Source organism: Bos indicus x Bos taurus, chromosome 9, assembly GCF_003369695.1.
Source record: "Bos indicus x Bos taurus breed Angus x Brahman F1 hybrid chromosome 9, Bos_hybrid_MaternalHap_v2.0, whole genome shotgun sequence".
Taxonomy (NCBI): Eukaryota; Metazoa; Chordata; class Mammalia; order Artiodactyla; family Bovidae; genus Bos; species Bos indicus x Bos taurus.
Window position 1 is genome coordinate 32,596,860 of NC_040084.1, and position 16,626 is coordinate 32,613,485.

A 16,626-nucleotide genomic window follows, 5' to 3' on the forward strand; every position below is an offset into this window, starting at 1 on the left:
CATTTCCTTCTCCAATGCATGAAAGTGAAAAGTGAAAGTGAAGTTGCTCAGTCGTGTCCGACTCCTAGTGACTCCATGGACTGCAGCCCACCAGGCTCCTCCATCCATGGGATTTTCCAGGCAAGAGTACTGGAGTGGGGTGCCATTGCCTTCTCATGGGACACATGCAAATCTGGGGGAAGTTAGTGTAAAATGTGGGGAAATTTGGGGCTTCGACATCAAAAGGTCACCTACTGGCAAGCAAGTCTATGCTGTGCAGATGCAGGTCAGCCCTGTCTGTTCTATCTAGTTTAAGCCAGTTTTGTTGTGTTACAGGCAGACGTTTTTTAAAAAATAAACTGTTCCCTTATCTACTGTTCTGTAAAGACAAACCATATGGGCCTTGTTTCTGTAGTGTAGTGGTTATCACATTCGCCTCACATGCCAGAGGTCCCTGGTTCAAAACTGGGTGGAAACAGACTTTCAGAAGCCTCAGGGTCTCTGTTAGTCACTAATTTCTATTAACACTATGGGGCATGGTTTCAGGGTTTTGTTTTGTTTTGTTTTGCTTTTTAACTATGTGGAGTACTGTTTCATAAGAATTGTGAGCGAACACATTTTGCTGTTTTCAGCTACCCGTGGTAGTCTCAGAAACTAATCCAGCACCCTTAAGCAAATTGGAGGTGAGGAATGACTTGGCTTCTTTGTCCCCAGCAAACCTCCTTCTCACTCTTGCTTACATTTGTGTTGATGGGCTTTTCATTCCAGTGCTCTAAACGGCATCTGGGAAACCATGTTTCAGAGGATGAAAGACTCTGAGGTCCTGTCAGACGCTGCAGCACCTAGTCTGGGAAGGCTTTCAGGGCAAGTGGAAACTTCCCAATATATTTGAAAGAACTAAGGGCACGTCTCTCCAGAGAAAAGGCTTTCAAACAAACAAGAACTGCAGCTCCTCTCCTACCTCCAAACAAGTCCCTCAGCTCAGAAAGTCCCTGATACTGGGACGCATCTGGATGTTTGCTCATTTGTCACGTTCCCCTGTCATCACTTCCTGCGCCACCCCTGGGTCTCCTGAGTACTTCTCCCAGGAAACAGGTCCTTCAAACTTGCAGCTGTGATCTACAGTGCAGAGGACACATAACTAAAGCTTGCTGCTAGAACTTAATTCAGAATCTTCTCAACAAACATCCAGGCTCCTAATCTTTCTGTAGAACTTGGCTGAGGCAATATTGCCTCCTCATCTTGCCTGGTAAAAATAAGAACAAATAAACTCATTTCACCAGCGTAGGGTACAAATATGGCTATCTTTTCCCTATTAATGGTTAAATTTTAGCAGAGTGTAGCTCATACGCCTTCTGAGGAGTATTTAGCTATACTTCCTTCCTTTTGAGTTCTCCTCTCTCTGTGGACTGGTCTAGAAATGTGGGGGTAATTCAATTCACAGCGGGTGAGTTCTGCCTTTGTAACAAGGAGTCTCGAGCGCTCACCAGTGGCCATCGTCCTGTACTGCAGGTGAAGCCCCCTTGGGGTCTGTGCTGTCCTTTTCTACCAGCCAACTTTGGTCTAAGCCACTCTGGTCTACTCTATGAACTAGAAAATACCTGGGAATTTTAGGAAAGGGGTTTGGAGTTGGGCTTTCCCTTCCAGAAGTATAAAAATTAAAATGACATTTCTCAGAGCTCTGAGAAGAGAGGAGACCTTTTCTAAATCACATAAAGTAAAAAACCAGGTCCAGTTACACGTTTCCTAGGGTAATGGGCACTTAATCAATTTTCTGTAGTAAAAAAGATAATTTTGTTTCTCCTTTTTTAGCCAAAAGGAAGCAAACAGTTTTTAAAAATTTCACCTCACTTCTTTTCCTAACACAGTGACCATACTAAGTCAAACATCCTCAACAAATCATTTATTTTATTTAAAAATACTTTAAAATAATGAAAATAGTATGTACTTATTGCAGAATATTTGAAAAAGATCAGGTATTTCAAAGTGAAAAAAGCTATGTGGCACTTGTCAGTCTGACATCCTAACTTCTACCAGGACAGCATCTCTCACTTTTCTGTTTGAACTGAGCCCAAGTAGGGTAAGCATCCAACATCTTACAATGTCCAAACTTGGAAAGAAACCCTGCTCTTGTCTGAAAGAAGGGAATCAAGCTGCCTGTGTCTGTGAGTGCTCCCCTGATGGCAAGAGAGAGAACAGAGAAGCAGAAACTAAGGAAGCACAAGTCTAATGAAATCATCAACCCAACAGAAAACTCATGACTCTTGTATATAATAATAATTGTAAGACTCCAGGTGGTAGGAATCTTTGATTACAGCAGGCATTCTCATGAATTTCAACCTCCAGGTGATTCTCCCTGAGAAGGATGCAGTGAACTTGCAGAATTATGGTCCCCTTACTCTATCCATTTCTTCCTTCTGAGGAAAAAGGACTTGGTGATAAGAGATTAGGTAAATCTGCTTTAGGATTTTTGCTGATGATGCTCATGGAAACCTGTGATTTGCTCCAGGTTTTTGATTTTTCTTTAATCCAATTGAGGGACAGGTCTGTCATCTGTGACTTTTCATCACACTGCTGCTGGTCACCAGTTAATCTGTTCTAATTACACTAAGCTGATAGCTGGAATGTGGATGATTCATAATTGAGTCTCAAATGCCTGCATGTCTGGGAGCCCAGCTAATGAAAATGTATAGGCCTCAGATACCACTCGGAGAAGGCAATGGCACCCCATTCCAGTACTCTTGCCTGGAAAATCCATGGACAGAGGAGCCTGGTAGGCTGCAGTCCATGGGGTCATAAGAGTCGGACACGACTGAGCGACTTCACTTTCACTTTTTACTTCCATGCATTGGAGAAGGAAATGGCAACCCACTCCAGTGTTCTTGCCTGTAGAATCCCAGGGATGGGGGAGCCTAATGGGCTGTTGTCTATGGGGTCGCACAGAGTCGGACACAACTGAAGCAACTTAGCAGCAGCAGCAGCAGATACCACTGGTGCAAACATATGTGCAAACTACCTCCCTTGGATACCCACAACAGGCCAAAATTAAATTGATAATTAATTTAAGCTAAGCTAATATCAGTTTATAATTAAAAGACAAGAATAGCATTACAAACAGCAAGCAGCTGAAGAAAAATTGATATATGATTTTAAAAAGTGTGCTTAAGTGTAGGAATTCCAACTATGTGTGTATCTTGTTCTGTTTACAACATTTTCCTTATTAAATATGAGTTCCAGGAAAGCAGGGAGTTTCCAGTTGTTTGTTTTGTTCAGATGTACTCCCAGTGTCTAGACCAATGCCTGGCAACAGTAGGTGTTGAGTGAATGAATACACTTCACATAATTACAATAACAATGCATGACAACCAAATCTCCCAGTAGGAACCTCCACCAACAAGCAGCATTTGTTAGAATATAAAAATTCAAGTCTATGGGATTATACTTTATTTCCCCCATAGAGTTATTCCTCAGCCCACGATGGCCCTCTCTACTCATGTCTGTCTGTGAGCCCTACTTTGAAAATCACAAATCTAGACTCTCTAAGCTCTGCTACAGTTGTTCCCCAGTGTCCATAGGATTGATTCCAAGACCTCTGCAGATACCAAAATCCTTGGATGCTCAAGTCACTTATATACTTTGAAAATCACAAATCTAGACTCTCTAAGCCCTGCTACAGTTGTTCCCCAGTGTCCATAGGATTGATTCCAAGACCTCTGCAGATACCAAAATCCTTGGATGCTCAAGTCACTTATATAAAAGTGTGCTGTGTACAGTTGGCCTCTGATGAGTGGGTTCTGCATCCTCATGGTTGGTTGAATCCAAAGATGCTGAACCCAGGGATATGAAGGGCAAACTGTCCTCCCCAGGTGATGCAAATGTGTGTTTAAGTTTGAGAAGCACTGCCTTAAGAACTGCAGTGCAGGTGGTGACTCTAGTCAACAACATCGTGTTGTATCCTTGAAAGTTGCTAAGAGAGTAGATCTTAAGTGTTTTTACCACACACACACACACACACACGCACACACACATATACAATCCATATGATATGATGGATGTGGTAAATAACTTTACTGAAGTCATCATTTTGCAAGTTACACGCACATTAACTTGTCACATACATCTTCAGTTGAATTTAGTCGCTCAGTCATGTCTGACTCTTTTTGACCCCATGGACTGCAGCACACCAGGTCTCCCTGTCCTTCACCATCTCCCAGAGATCGCTTAAACTCATGTCCATTGAGTCGGTGATGCCATCCAACCATCTCACTCTCTGTCGTCCCCTTCTCCTGCCTGCAATCTTTCTCAGCATCAGCGTCTTTTCCAGTGAGATAGTTCTTTGCATCAGGTGGTCAAAGTATTAGAGCTTCAGCTTCAGCATCAGTCCTTCCAATGACTATTCAGGACTAATTTCCTTGAGGATTGATTGTTTGGATCTCCTTGAACTCCAAGGGATGCTCAAGAGGCTTCTCCAACACCTCAGTTCAAAAGCATCAATACATCTTGAACCTTAAGGACTTCCCTATAGCTAAAATGGTCAAGAATCTGCCTGAGATGCAGGAGACCAGGGTTTGATCCCTGGGTTGGGAAGTCCCTCTAGAGAAGAGAACGGCAATCCACTCCAGTATTCTTGCCTGGAGAATTCCATGGACCGAAAAGCCTGGTGGGCTACAGTTCATGGGGTCACAAAGAGTCAGACACTACTGAAAGACAACACAATTGTTGTCTGTCAATAATATCTCAATATAATGGAGGGGAAGCTACTGCAGTCACTGGCATAACAACAGTCAGCTCTGAAATCTTGGCCCTGCACCAGCCAATTCCAAACAGAGGCAATAGAGACACCTAGGTGATTGCAGTGGGTCTCGAGTTAGTCCATCAATAAACAAATGCTAATCACTCTAGGCGCCATGCTCTTAGTTCCCTGTGTGTCTCCCCCGACTACTACACAAAAGTCTCACTGTTAGTCACATGGAGTGTCAAATCATGAGTCAGCTAAGTAAAGACATCATTCAACCCCTTTATTTTGCCTGTGAGGAAACTAAAATTGTGAATGGCCTTGGGTCTATCAGTTCAGTTCAGTTCAGTCGCTCAGTCGTGTCCAACTCTTTGCGACCCCATGAATAGCAGCACGCCAGGCCTCCCTGTCCATCACCAACTCCCGGAGTTCACTCAGACTCACCTCCATCGAGTCAGTGATGCCATCCAGCTATCTCATCCTCCGTCATCCCCTTCTCCTCCTGCCCCCAATCCCTCCCAGCATCAGAGTCTTTTCCAATGAGTCAACTCTTCACATGAGGTGCCCAAAGTACTGGAGTTTCAGCTTTAGCATCATTCCTTCCAAAGAAATCCCAGGGCTGATCTCCTTCAGAATGGACTGGTTGGATCTCCTTGCAGTCCAAGGGACTCTCAAGAGTCTTCTCCAACACCACAGTTCAAAAGCATCAATTCTTCGGCGCTCAGCCTTCTTCACAGTCCAACTCTCACATCCATACATGACCACAGGAAAAACCATAGCCTTGACTAGACGGACCTTTGTTGGCAAAGTAATGTCTCTGCTTTTGAATATGCTATCTAGGTTGGTCATAACTTTCCTTCCAAGAAGTAAGCGTCTTTTAATTTCATGGCTGCAGTCACCATCTGCAGTGATTTTGGAGCCCAGAAAAATAAAGTCTGACACTGTTTCCACTGTTTCCCCATCTATTTCCCATGAAGTGATGGGACCAGATGCCATGATCTTCGTTTTCTGAATGTTGAGCTTTAAGCCAACTTTTTCACTCTCCACTTTCACTTTCATCAAGAGGCTTTTTAGTTCCTCCTCACTTTCTGCCATAAGGGTGATGTATCTGCGTATCTGAGGTTATTGATATTTCTCCCGGCAATCTTGATTCCAGTTTGTGTTTCTTCCAGTCCAGCATTTCTCATGATGTACTCTGCATATAAGTTAAATAAGCAGGGTGACAATACACAGCCTTGTCATACTCCTTTTCCTATTTGGAACCAGTCTGTTGTTCCATGTCCAGTTCTAACTGTTGCTTCCTGACCTGCATACAAATTTCTCAAGAGGCAGATCAGGTGGTCTGGTATTCCCATCTCTTTCAGAATTTTCCGCAGTTTATTGTGATCCACACAGTCAAAGGCTTTGGCATAGTCAATAGAGCAGAAATAGATGTTTTTCTGGAACTCTCTCGCTTTTGCCATGATCCAGCGGATGTTGGCAATTTGATCTCTGGTTCCTCTGCCTTTTCTAAAACCAGCTTGAACATCAGGAAGTTCACGGTTCACGTATTGCTGAAGCCTGGCTTGGACAATTTTGAGCATTACTTTACTAGCATGTGAGATGAGTGCAATTGTGCGGTAGTTTGAGCATTCTTTGGCATTGCCTTTCTTTGGGATTAGAATGAAAACTGACCTTTTCCAGTCCTGTGGCCACTGTTGAGTATTCCAAATTTGCTGGCATATTGAGTGTAGCACTTTCACAGCATCATCTTTCAGGATTTGAAATAGCTCAACTGGAATTCCATCACCACCACTAGCTTTGTTCATAGTGATGTTTTCTAAGGTCCACTTGACTTCACATTCCAGGATGTCTGGATTCAGGATGTCCAGGATTCTCAGGTCTATAGAACAGACTAAAATCCAGGTTTTTGTTTACACCACATTTTGTCCTTCCTCTGTGTAAAACTCAAGAGAGATATGGTTATATTTGACCCCTACCCATATGACCAGACACCTGAATTAGGGAGAGCTTGTCTCCAGAAGGCTTGAGGGAAGTAACATGAGTTACTTGGGGATGACCTCCTTATATTCACCTCCTATCATGGAGGAGAGAGCATTTAATGAGAGGGTTGAGAATGGATACATGTATATGTATGATTGAGCCCCTTTGCTGTCCACCTGAAACTCTCACAGCATTGTTAATCAGCTATACTCCAATAGGAAATAAAAAGTTTAAAAAATAAAAATAAAGAGAGGGTTAAAGTGCAGGTCAGATTTTGACAGCAAGAAATGGGTAGAAGGCAGGGTAGTTCAGGCCTCAAGGTCTTCCCAGAGATGAGCCCGCAGAGGTTGTGTGTGGAGACAGAGAATGGGCCACTCAGCAGGACTTGAGGAGACTAGACTTTAGAGTTCAGGTCACGTCGTGGAGAATGTCAACTCTAAGCTCGGGACAGGAAAGCACTGAGTTTGGAAATAATCTTTAAAGCCCTCCCAGATTGTTTTTCCCAACACCAAACTCTGTCTCTTATCTTTGGCTCAGAGCTCGTCAAGGGAAGTCACTTTTTGCTTCTTAAGTGTTGTTGGTTTCTTCCTTCCAATTGCTCTTCCGCACGTCTATGAGCTGTTTTTAAACTCCGCTTGGCTGTGTTGCCTACTGCTCAAAATATTTTGAGAACTTAAAATAGAGGACAAAGGTAAGGCTGCTAAGCCTGCCATTTGGTGCCCCTGCAACCCGACCCCCACTTTCCTCTCTGATTTTATTCCCCGTGACCTGCTCTAGAGCTCCCTGCCCTCGCCAAGCTGGAGAATCCACTGCTTTACAGTAAATTAAACATGTTTCCACTTATGGTCACAGCCTCCGCTGAAACAGCCTGTCTCTTCTAAGTCCACAAGTCTCATCTTCCTTTTGCATCTAGCTCCTCCAAGATTCCCTTGATTCACCCCACTATAGCCATCAGCTACCATCTCTTCTTAAAAACCTTTGCAATTTTCCCTATTATTCAAATGGCAACTGATTTATTTTTTCATTAAGCTGAAATTTGCTGGATGCCTGCTGTGTGTCAGGTCCTAAAAGATAAGTGCCGGAATTTTAGCCCTGGAAGAGCTGACAATCTAGTCGGGGAAAGAGTCACTCTTATGAGTATGAGAGATGTAGTGATAGCAGTAAAATTGAGTAATGTGAAAGCAGCCAAGATAAAGTAATGAGAGGGATGAAACATGCAAGGAAGGGAGACAGGGGAGAAGGAAGGGAAAGCGAAGGGGAGAGAGAGGGGGATGCGAAGGCTTTTTGGTAACGGTGATTTCCCAGTGTAGGTTTGAAGGATGGGTCATAGTCACAAAGGGGTGATGGGATGGGGAAGGATGACTCCATGTGAAGTCTTGCAGGTGACAGTGGCAAATTTGAAGAATCACTTAAGTTAACTTAGCAGATACTTGCTGATGATGCTCGTGGAAATGTGTGATTTGCTCCATGCTTTTAGGAACGATTTTTCTTTAATCCAATTGAGGGGCAGGTGCTGTGAGTTTTTTGGCACATTGCTGCAGGTCCCCAGTTAATCAGCTCTAGTTAGACTGAGCTGATAGTCAGAAAACTGCTTCAAAAATCAGCCAATATTAAAATTCTTCCATGAAACAAGTTCTTTTAAAACAGAACCTGTGGGTGGACCTTGCGACTTTAGGGTTCGAGCTGTCCAGTGACCACGCGGTGTTATGAGGTGGTCATACATGCGTCTTAAAGCCACAATGTTGCATCCATCCCCCAGGCTAAGCTCTCCAACCCCGGTAACCTCGGAGTCTTCTTCAATGTGGACATCGGAGGGGAGCAAGTTGGTTGAATTGTCTTAGAATTGTTTGCAGATATTATACCCAAAACTGCAGAATTTTTGTGCATTGTATACAGGAGAAAAAAGCACTGGACCCACCACAGGAAAACCTCCCTGTTTCAGAGGATGTCCTTTGCATTGAAATACTAAAAACTTGATGATTCAGGGTGGAGACTTCTCAAATCAGAATAGGACAGGTGGAGAAAGCATTTATGGTGAAAAACTTGAAGGTGAAAATTTCTGTTATAAGCGTGACGAGGAGGGATTGCTGAGCATGGCCAAGCAGGCAGCAACACCAACGGCTTCCAGTTCATCACCACGGTTCTGACTCCACACTTGGATGGGAAGCACATAGTGTTTGGCCAAGGGATTAAAAAATGGGTGTGGCAAAGATTCTGGAAAATGTGGAGGTGAAAGGTGAAAAACCTGCCAAATTTTGTGTTATTGCAGAATGTGGAAACCTGAAAGAAGGTGATGATTGGAAAATATTCCCAAGGGATGGATCTGGTGACAGTCACCCAGATTTCCCCGAGGTTGCGGATGTGGATTTAAAAGATGTAGATAAAATTGTGTTAATATCAGAAGACTTAAAAAACATTGGAAATACATTTTTCAAATCCCAGAACTGGAAGATGGCCATTAAAAAATACACAAAATTTTTAAGGTATGTGGAAGGCTCTAGGGCTGCTGCTGAGGACGCAAATGGAGCAAAGCTGTAGCCTGTCGCTTTGAGCTGCATGCTGAATGTCAGCGCTTACAAACTGAAGATGTCCGATCGGCAGGGTGCAGTCGATAGCTGTTTGGAGGCCCTTGAAATAGACCCATCAAATACCAAAGCACTGTACCGTAGAGCTGAAGGATGGCAAGGATTAAAAGAATATGTTCAAGCATTGGCTGATTTTAAGAAAGCTCAGGAGATAGCACCAGAAGATAAAGCTATCCAGGCAGAATTGCTGCAAGTCAAGCAAAAGATGAAGGCACAGAAAGATAAAGAGAAGGCAGCTCATGCAAAAATGTTTGCTTAACGAGGAATTCAGTTTTGCTTAAGTGTGCGTTGATTGCATAAGCGAGGAAGACAGAACAAAGGGTTTGTCTGGTTCTGTTTGATACCCCCTGTGTTCTTGCTGGAGAATCCCATGGATGGGGGAGCCTGGCGGACTGCCGTCTATGGGGTCGCACAGAGTCAGACACGACTGAAGCGACTTAGCAGCAGCAGTGCTACCTCTGATACTTTGGTTCCCCGTGTTTACAGTCCAGGAATATGGATAGGGACTTACTCTTAACACACCAGTGTTACAACCTACCATGGCGCTGATTCCCTTTTCAGTGGCTCTCTGCGTTATTCAAAGAATAATGGTGTCTCCAGCCTGTTTCTAAACTCCTTAAGACACATTGTGTTTGAATAAACAGACAAAAGCTTGGGAAAAAAAACCAAGCAGAACCTGTGTCTTTTCTTCATTAAATTATGGATGATTGTGATATCGAATTGCTAAGGACTTTTTACTCCTCTTCAATCTATGACTCTATTACTATTGCAATACAATTCTATCCTTTTGGCAAGCATTTACTGAGTATGGTGTTAGACTCCTCTTAGGTACCACTTCCCACCCTCTCTTCTGCGTGAGCTCTTTCCAACTTCCTCCGGGCACCACCTACCCACAGCTTTTCTATTGACCACGAGGTGGGGACTCTGGGAGGTCTCGTACATGCACAACTCAGAAACATAAGGGAGACCAGTGGGAGATGGGATCCAGAGATGAAGTCTTCTTTCTTCCTCTTTCAGAAGATTATTTTGAGAGACAGTTTCTACACTTAGCAAAGGATGGTCTTCAACAATCAGGCCAACATTTGCCCTCTGAACCCCTTCCCCTCACTTTTGCTCTTCTGGGATTTCTTTCACCAGTAAAGTAAGTCTTCGTCTCCAGAATTCTCTGGCAGTCCAATGAAAGTAGACTCTGCACTTTCATTGCCGAGGGCACAGGTTTGATTCCTAGTCAGGGAACTAAGATTCCCACAAGCCATGTGGCCAAATAAATAAACAATAGTAGTTACTAAAAAATAAACAAACAAACAAAAAGCTCTTTATCTCAGTCTCTGCTTTCTTGGGACCCCAGGTTAGAGAAGCTTTTATTTACTATGTGCCAGGAACTATTCTAGACTCTTGGGCTGCAAGGAAGAGAGACTGAAGTTTAATCAGCCAAAAACTGTGTTTATGATCCTCATGAGGAATATGAAACACAAATTGTATCGTTTGTGTATATGCAGATATTTTATTTTTAAGAATTTTTTCCCCCCAGTGGCTTCTGCTAAGGGAAGAATTGAAAGAAAGGGGGTTATTAGAATATAAAATTTAAAAAGCTATATGATGTATAATCATACATACATAGGGAGTATGGGCCTATGTAATTATGAAAGTGAAAGTCACTCAGTCGTGTCCAACTCTTCACAGCCCATAGACTGTGCAGTCCATAGAATTCTCCAGGCCAGAATACTGGAGTGGGTAGCATTTCCCTTCTCCAGGGAATCTTCCCAACCCAGGGATTAAACCCACGTCTCCCGAATTATAGGCAGACTCTTTACCAGCTACGCCACAAAGAAAAAAAAAAGTGAAGTCGCTCAGTCGTGTCCCACTCTTTGTGACCTCATGGACTATAGCCTGTCAGGCTCCTCCATCCATGGGATTTTCCAGATAAGAATACTGGACTGGGTTGCCATTTCCTTCTCCAGGGGATATTCCTGACCCGGGGATCGAACCCAGGTCTCCAGCACTGCAGGCAGATGCTTTACCATCTGAGCCACCAGGGAAGCCCAGTGTAACTATGGAGAAATGGAAAACAAAAAACATAGAATAATGTTTTATTCTATGTGGCCTCATAGAATAATCCTAGGTCCTGGGACCATAAGTTTTTCCTAAATGTGTTTTATTTCTCATCTTTTATTTCAGTTGTAGATATTTCTTTTCTGCATTCCCACCCCCAAACTCAACTCCTTTCCCCTTAATAATCAATTATTTTTTTTCCTTTAGAATGCTTACGATTAAAGAGATGGTTTGTATTTCCATGAGGCTATAACTTTCTTCACAGAGGAACGATCAGCGTGTCTAATCATTAGGTTATATTTTAGGAAGACTGAGCACCCATTCAAAGTTAAGCTTCAAAACTGAATGTCATTCTCACCTATTTTTAATGCTGGGTGGCTTAGATCACACAATTCCCATATTAATGGCATTATACATTTTCTTTCAAACACAGTTGAAATTGACCATTAATGAAGAAACTGTTTTCATTTCTGAAGGCTTTGAAAATATGTCAAAGGGAAGATAGTTAACGTTCATTTTATTAGTCATTTTAAAGTATCCCACAATGAAGAGTATGTGCCATTATTTCTGCTATTCCTGAAGGATCTTCCGAGCTTGCATACCTATTTTGATCTCCTGAATGTTTTAAAACACAACATTCCAGCTCCCCTGCCCCTACCATCTATCTCCACCGTGAAATTTCTCTCCTTGAACAAAAACATTTTCTACATCCTCCTGCTAAATCTCTGCTTGGACACAGCTGGTCATGTGGGGCTCCATGCAATTTCATCCACCTCGGGTCCATTTGTCACTATGAAAAAGAACACCATAGAAATGCCACTTAACTATGCTGTTCTAAGGGGAAGCATCCCCTGGTGACTGTTCCAGATCATTGCCAATACCATCCAATCATGCAGAGAAGTCACAAACAGGAGATATGCATGCAGCCAGGCTTCCTAAATTTGTTCTCAGGCAAACGTGGCATTGATGTACCAAAAATCTGACTGGCTCATTTTTGGATAAAATAACCAGTGTTACTGTCTTCTCCCTAGGCTTAAGTTGGCTGGGTTTTGATGCCAGTCTTAAATTCTGGCTCTTGTAAAAAAAAAATAATAATAATAAATCATCTTGCAAACAGAAGTGCTTCCATTTCTCAGAAACTAGCAGGAAGCCCTACTTATAAAGGGAAGGATTCAAAAACTAAATTGTGGTTTCCACCTTAAAGTAGGGGTTAGCATTTAATGCAATAATTTTTGGCAAGAGTTTGACTGGTTTCTGTCCTGCCCAGAGCTGTTATTTGCTGTGCCCGCTTTATTCTTAGCCTCTTTTTCAAAGCGGAGCCCCTGCTGCTTTTTGTGTCCCTTGGAGGCAGGGGTCCTATTCTTTCAGCTTCTTGAACTGAATTGAAATTTATGGTTTGGTACCAGGAAATGTATTTCCTGCCTTTTTTTTTTCATTCTGGGATGTATAAAAATAAAAGTTAAAGTTTTAGTGAATATTTAATAGCCACATGAACATTTCCTGCAGAAGGACTAATGTTATAGGTGGTGGTGGCTTAGTTGCTAGGTCGTATCTGACACTTGTGACCTCATGGACTGTAGCCCATCTGGCTCCTCTGTCCACGGGACTCTCCAGGCAAGAATATTGGAGTTGGTTGTCATTTTCTTCCCTGGGAGATCTTCCCGATTGCAGGCAGCCTCCTGCAATGCAGGTGGATTCTGTACCGACTGAGCCACCAGGGAAGTAGAGAATTATCTAAAACTCATTGTTACATAAATGGCATATTTTTGCATAACTGCAACTTCAGGGCAAACTTGCCCGAAGGGCCACATTTCTAGGGGTTGAGGTGATTAGGGAATAGCTGTCTAATTTTCGGCTAATAAAATTTGGAGACACTTGAGGAAATTTCTGCTTACAGACTGGAAATTGCTTTGAAATTACTTCTTTTGTCCTAAATACTGTAAGTTCTGACCCCATGTACACTTTGTATCACAAGTCAGGCTTTGGGTCCTTATTGTCACCTAGCCCTCTCCTGGGACAGGAGCTTTAGTGGGGTGCAGGTCACTTGTCAGAACCAGAGAACCCCTTTGCCACCCTCTCCTGCCTTTGTGCTCCTGAATCCTCTTTCCCCCTAGGTCAAGCACGTGAAACCTGTCATTTCAGCTGATCCAAACCCTACGCTTTCATCCGGACTCATACTAGCAGTCTTGTTTCCATGTAGCAAGGGGTCTGTACCCTTTTCTCATCTGGGTGAATGCTAGGATTAGAAATGTTGCCTCTCTCCGTCTTCTTACCCTGCCCTTCCCCAAGACAGAAGTAGGGGCAATTTGGCTCAGACTTACATCTATGGAGTTTGAGCCAAGTCACATGGTGGGAGAGTAACTGGCCCCCGAAGCCAGGTTCAGGCTCCATCCATTCATCTTTTTTCACTCCTCTGTTCAGATACAGGGGGTTTTCTCCTCTCTCCTTTTGGATCCAGTCAGAGGGCATGCCCCTCTGCTTTCTGTCCTCAAGCAGTAATCACTCCTGCATGGGGCCAAGGTTCATAGCAGATGGTCCTTCTCTTTACACTAGTTGAGATGACAGCATTCAAAATCTTCCCTTCCAATGTACTTGATTGCCGGAGAGAGCACAGCCATGGTTTCTATGGGGAACAGCTGAGCTGAACTCGTCATAAGAACAGCCTGACCTACAGAAATCTTTGGCATTGGTGATTGACTGTGGTGTCCCTAGAATGGAAGTGGATGGACATTCCACTAAAGTCGTACTCCATTTTGTATAAATAGAAAAGCCTGAGATCTGATCAATGGAGGTCTGACTTGAATCACCATAATGGAGTCACATTCTTTCAACCAGCCTTGATCCTTTTGACAAATACAGAGCCTCTTCAATGAAGGATCCCTTAAAAGAGGGATCCTTAAATGTTGAGTTACCTAAGGGGAAACCCTGCTACATAGGCAAAGTTTCTGCAACAACACTCCTCACAGCCTTCTGATTAGGGACCTGTGGCTATTTCCCACGGTAACTGTGCACCAGAGCAAGGAGATGGGTCAGGTGTCGTGATTCTGGCTCCGAGCTGACACTGTTTCCTAGAGACACAAAATACTACTGTGGTCTACCAGTCAGAATGTCAAGGTCCACCCTTGACATGACGTCAAGGGATCAAAGAACTTTTGACTCATGTTAATCTGTGTGTCTGGTGAGTTCCTGAACCCACCTTCTGACTAATTCTCCAACTCTAGATTTACTTTGCTATTCAGCAACTGGCAGAAGCCCCAAGTTGGTTCTGTGACCTGTGAAATGAGAACTGTTAATAGTAGGAGAGAGCAAATGGATGCCATTCAAACTTCCCCAATTAGTAAACCAACAGTAATACTGCAGTCTTACAGGTACTGCGGAGATTAGTGCCACCATCAAAGGCTTGGGAGGTTTGGGTGGTGATTTCTACCAAATCTGTATTTGCTATTTGGCTGATAATGGATCACAGAGAATGATGGTTGATTATTGTAAACTTAATCAGATGATAACTCAAATCATAGTAGCTGTTCTTGATACGGCGTCGCTGCTGGAGCAAACCAATGTATCCCCTGCTGGCTTGGCAAGCCCCTGATAAACAGGTGTTAGAGGTTGAGGTTTAAGGATTTAGAATATTACATAAGCTTAGTTGATAAAACAACGGCAGGGTTTGAGAGGATTGACTCCAATTCTGAAAGTTCTACTGTGGGTAAAATGAATCAAACAACATCACATGCTACAGAGAAATCATCTGTGGAAGGAAGTGCCGATCAGTGCAGCAAACTTTACTGTCTTATTTTAGGAAATTGCCATGGCCACCTCAAACTTCAGCAACCGCCACCCTGATCAGTCAGCAGCCATCAACATCAAGGCCAAAACCTTTTATCAGCAAAAAGATTATGACTTGCTGAAGGCTCCAATGGTGGTTGGCTTTTTTTGCTTTGTTTTGTTTTAAATTTATTTTTTTAGTTGAAGGATGATTGCTTTACAGAATTTTGTGTTTTCTATCATACATCAACAAGAATCAGCCATAGGTCCTCCCATGCCCCGTCCTTCCCAAACCTCCCTTCTTTCTCCCTCCCCAGGTGGTTAGCTTTTGTAGCAATAAACAAACCATTTTAAAGGGCTTCCCTCGTGGCTCAGCAATAAAGAATCTGCCTGCCAATGCAAGAGATGCAGGAGACACAGGTTTGATCCCTGGGTTGGGAAGATCCCCTGGAGTAGGAAATGGCAACCCACTTCAATATTGTTGCCTGGAAAATTCCATAGACAGAGGAGCCTGGCGGGCTACAGTCCATGGGGTTGCAAAGAATCGGACATGACGGAGCTTACAGCACATACCCAGAGGGTTGAAGTTAGGCTTAATGGAGGTCAGAATTTCCTCCTTTTCTCCCAATTTGGGCCTTGTTCCTTACCTATAGGGAGAGCTCCCAGCCAACCCCAATTTGGGCCTTGTTCCTTACCTATAGGGAGAGCTCCCAGCCAACCCCACAAAGAATCGTGGCTGTTTAATAACCGAATTCTAGAAGAACAGAGGGCCAGCTGAAGAAAAGACTGATATGCTTCTGGCCTCAGAAGGGTGAGCCCAGGGTGCCTCACCCCACCCTGGTGAGCTTGGTAAATATATGCCTGATTATTCTCTGTCTCTCCAGACAGATCTGTTTTTATTCTCATGAGCAAGAATGAGTAAAGGGACAGAGAGAAGATCCAGAAATGTTCATTCCAACCCTCTTCCTTCATCTCTATGGAAATGCCAAAGGGGTGGCAGGTGTTTCCCTAAAAGAGTCCAACTGGGATAAGACACTGCTCTTGTTTTGATAGGGCTTCCTGGTGGCTCAGATGGTAAAGATCTGCTTGCAATGCAGGAGACCTGAGTTTGATCCCTGGAGTTGGGAAGAGTCCCTGGAGGAGGGCACGGCAACCCACTCCAGTATTCTTCACTAGAGAATCCCTATGAACAGTGGAGCGGGGCCAGCTACAGTCCATGGGATTGCAAAGAGTCAGACATCACTGAGCAACTAACATTTTCACTTGTTTTGACAAGAGCATTCTTTTTTATGTATTTATTTAAATTTTACTGTAGTTAATTTACAATGTCATGTTAATTTCTTCTATACAACAAAGTGACTTAGTTATATTTATTAATATATGCATATATATTGTTTTTCATATTCTTTATCTATATGTATATATGTACATTCTTTTTCATATTCATTTCCATTATGATTTGTCACAGGAGAGTGAATATGATTCTCTGGGTTTTACAGTAGGGCCTTGCTGTTTATCCATCCTATATAT

At 43.1% G+C, this 16,626-nt stretch overlaps 1 non-coding gene and 1 pseudogene across 1 annotated transcript; both read left to right on the plus strand.

Annotated features, from left to right (window-relative positions):
- The first annotated feature begins 384 nt into the window (after positions 1-384).
- Positions 385-457, plus strand: TRNAV-CAC. Its single transcript has one exon. It is a non-coding gene; the product is annotated as a tRNA-Val (tRNA).
- A 7,283-nt stretch (positions 458-7,740) lies between these two features.
- On the plus strand, positions 7,741-9,556 carry LOC113898892 (annotated as a pseudogene).
- Positions 9,557-16,626: the final 7,070 nt, after the last annotated feature.